Source organism: Pectinophora gossypiella, chromosome 10 (assembly GCF_024362695.1).
Source record: "Pectinophora gossypiella chromosome 10, ilPecGoss1.1, whole genome shotgun sequence".
NCBI classification, from domain to species: domain Eukaryota; kingdom Metazoa; phylum Arthropoda; class Insecta; order Lepidoptera; family Gelechiidae; genus Pectinophora; species Pectinophora gossypiella.
In genome coordinates, this window is record NC_065413.1 from 4,094,102 (window position 1) to 4,097,038 (window position 2,937).

Below are 2,937 nucleotides of genomic sequence, written 5' to 3' on the forward strand. Positions count from 1 at the left end.
ATCTATTGAAATTTTTTTGAACAATGTTTCCTAATGTTCGCGATGAGAACCCATGGTAAGGAGGTACCTACGAGTAATAACATCAATCAAATCGACTTGAAAATTAGTCTATGCATTATCCTTTTGAACTTCAATTCTTTTGATACAGCCTCTCAAAACTACAAGAAATTGTATTTGTATCAAACAGAATAGAGTCGCAACTAAGTTTGACGGTTTTCCGATTGCGATATCTATCAAAACCTCAGAACAATAACTAAAGCATAGAAGGAAGGCTAAAATAAGAATTCAGAAACTATAAACCGGCTCTCTTCTAGCTTACGACACAAACTATGAGTGAGAAAAGGACAAATGATTCGCTCTTTGCTTCATTTTTTCCGAGGTTGTCACAACATGAAATGTCATTTGGACCTATTGGACTCATTTTAACTCGGCCAAATACATAGTAACATACATAAGAAGATTTTACTTATATTTACCGAACTATTTGACACGGTCGCGTCAACTGTGTTTACGAGTGTCTTGTGTTCAGATTGTTTTAAGTGATAATTTAACAATATTTTTCCAAATAAATGGAAAGAAACTTTTATTTATATCAAATAATTGAGTGTCTCGACTGTGTGACATTATGTCTTGTGTGGTATGGGGCTGCAGCTCACATTCAGGAAGAAAAGAAAATAGCCAACAACTTCTGTCGTTTCATCGGTAAGTTTTTTGTAATTTTCTAGTGAAATGTGAACTGCTGAACAATTTTAGGAAAGTAATATGTTTTGCTGAATAGATTTGTAGCATAAAATATTTGAGATATCCATTATATTATACGTTTCATCGATGAATACGGAATTGATTTGAGGTTATGTTGATTGTCCATAGTGATGTACTAAAATTATCGATACTTTTAATTTTTAGATTTCCTGTAGACGATAACAAAGAGAAAGAATGGATAATTCGCATTAATAGACGAAATTGGATTCCAAATAAGTACAGCCGTATTTGCTCGAAACATTTTACTGCGGATTCATTTATGTGTGTTCCTAATTCAAAGTGGAGGCGTCTTCGAGACGATGCTATTCCTACATTGAACATTATAGATCAGACAGATGAAATGGTGTTTAAATTTAAATTTCAGCCTAGCCTGCATCATCTCACTGCTGGATAGATAGATAAGATATTTGTATCATGTTATCACAACACGTTTATACTATCTATCATTCAACTACATATTATTATGTACTTAATAAACTTAGTATATATACTAAGTCTGTAGTTGTTTTATGTCTAAACAATTATGAGTTGTACACGTTTTATATAAGTAAATTATTATTATCTTTGATTTCAGATATTAAATCCAAAAGTGTCGACTGGATTTACATGAAAAGGTATATCAAATAATTTTCTTTTTTTATATTTTTAACATGATATACATATATAGAGTGTATAATTCAACCAGCTGCACAATGCACTTAAATCAGATATATTTTACTTTTATTTTTATAGATTATTTTGTACATATACTATTTTAACATTATTATTAAACTTTATTTCAGTCAGTTCAAGAAGACGAGATGAAAAATTTAAAAGAAAAGCTGAACAAGTCCCGCCTCAAGATCAAACGACTTAATGAAAAAAAAAAAAACAATGTGACAGGGTGTCACAAAGACAGTTTCTAAGCAAATTGACACTGTTTAGAAATTAATAAATTTGTATTTATTGTAAATATAATGTACATAATTAATAACGTGTGAAATAAATACTTGCTAATGAACAGATTTACGATCTAATTTATATTTCATTTTACCTCCTTTTCTTATTTACTCCTACTCCAACACTCCAGGTTGATACGAACTGCGCCCAATAAAGAATGTAATGAATGTTATAGATTTGTGTAAGCGACTTAGATAAATCTTGACTAAACCTTCCTTTACAAATACAAATATACTTTATTGCACACAACATACAATACTTACAAGTTTTGCACGAAAGATACAGTACACCACCTACCTACCTTTTACTTTCCCTTTCTGTTCTCTTATGAATACTTGTATGCCGTATTTTTTTAAGTATAATGCTATATCTAGTAGGTACGAGTATGGTAATCCTAGTATTGAAACAGCTTGTAGCCCTAGTAAAGACCGCCATTTTATGTTTACAGAGTGGCACGTTTTTTCTGTAGGTATTTCCAGTCCATACTCTTTTCTATGTCTATGGCGTGACCCCATCGGGCCTCTTACCGTCTGTGCGGCTTAGACCCGGCGGCGGCGGTTCCAATTTGCACGGCACGTCGATCGACACCAGTGCACGGCGGATGACATCATAAATAAATTCGAATATTACAAAATACTTACCGATGAAACGATAACAGTTGGCTATTTTCTTTCCTTCCTGAATGTGAGCTGCAGCTCCAAACTAATATAAACCAGACAATATAATCCAAAAATGGTTAGATACTTACCTATCAGAGACAGAGTCTCCTTTCATCAAGAAGAAGATAATTGCATCCTACAAAAAGAAATCTTGTAAAAAAAAATTATCGACATTAATTGTAAGTAAATTTAATTTTATCGACATATTACTAAAGTGAAACCCAACACTAGGCAATGAAAAACTTGTGACAACCTACGAAATTACGAAACAATTTTTGTATATGCGTCTTTGTCTAACATTACGCCGGTTCCGTAAGATAAAGTAGAGCAGAATTATAGAGTTCTGTTGCTATTTTAGCCTTCCTTCTATGCTTTAGTTATTGTTCTGAGATCAAAACTTTATCGTATTACCTACGTTTTCAAGTTTCTAAACAATTTTCGATTTGATATCCCGCTGTAGGTACTAAAACCAATATTATTAATAGCTATTTTAAACAAGTAGCCCCTTTTAAACCTTTAGGCCTGTTAGGGATGTCTGCTACAATATTAAAATTATGTAGTACTTCGTACAAAAAGT

At 32.2% G+C, this 2,937-nt stretch overlaps 1 long non-coding RNA gene across 1 annotated transcript; it reads left to right on the plus strand.

Moving 5' to 3' along the window:
* The first annotated feature begins 243 nt into the window (after positions 1–243).
* Positions 244–2,008, plus strand: LOC126370356 (uncharacterized). Its single transcript, XR_007566872.1, has 3 exons — positions 244–702; positions 1,337–1,376; positions 1,545–2,008. It is a non-coding gene; the product is annotated as an uncharacterized LOC126370356 (long non-coding RNA).
* The last annotated feature ends 929 nt before the right edge of the window (positions 2,009–2,937 follow it).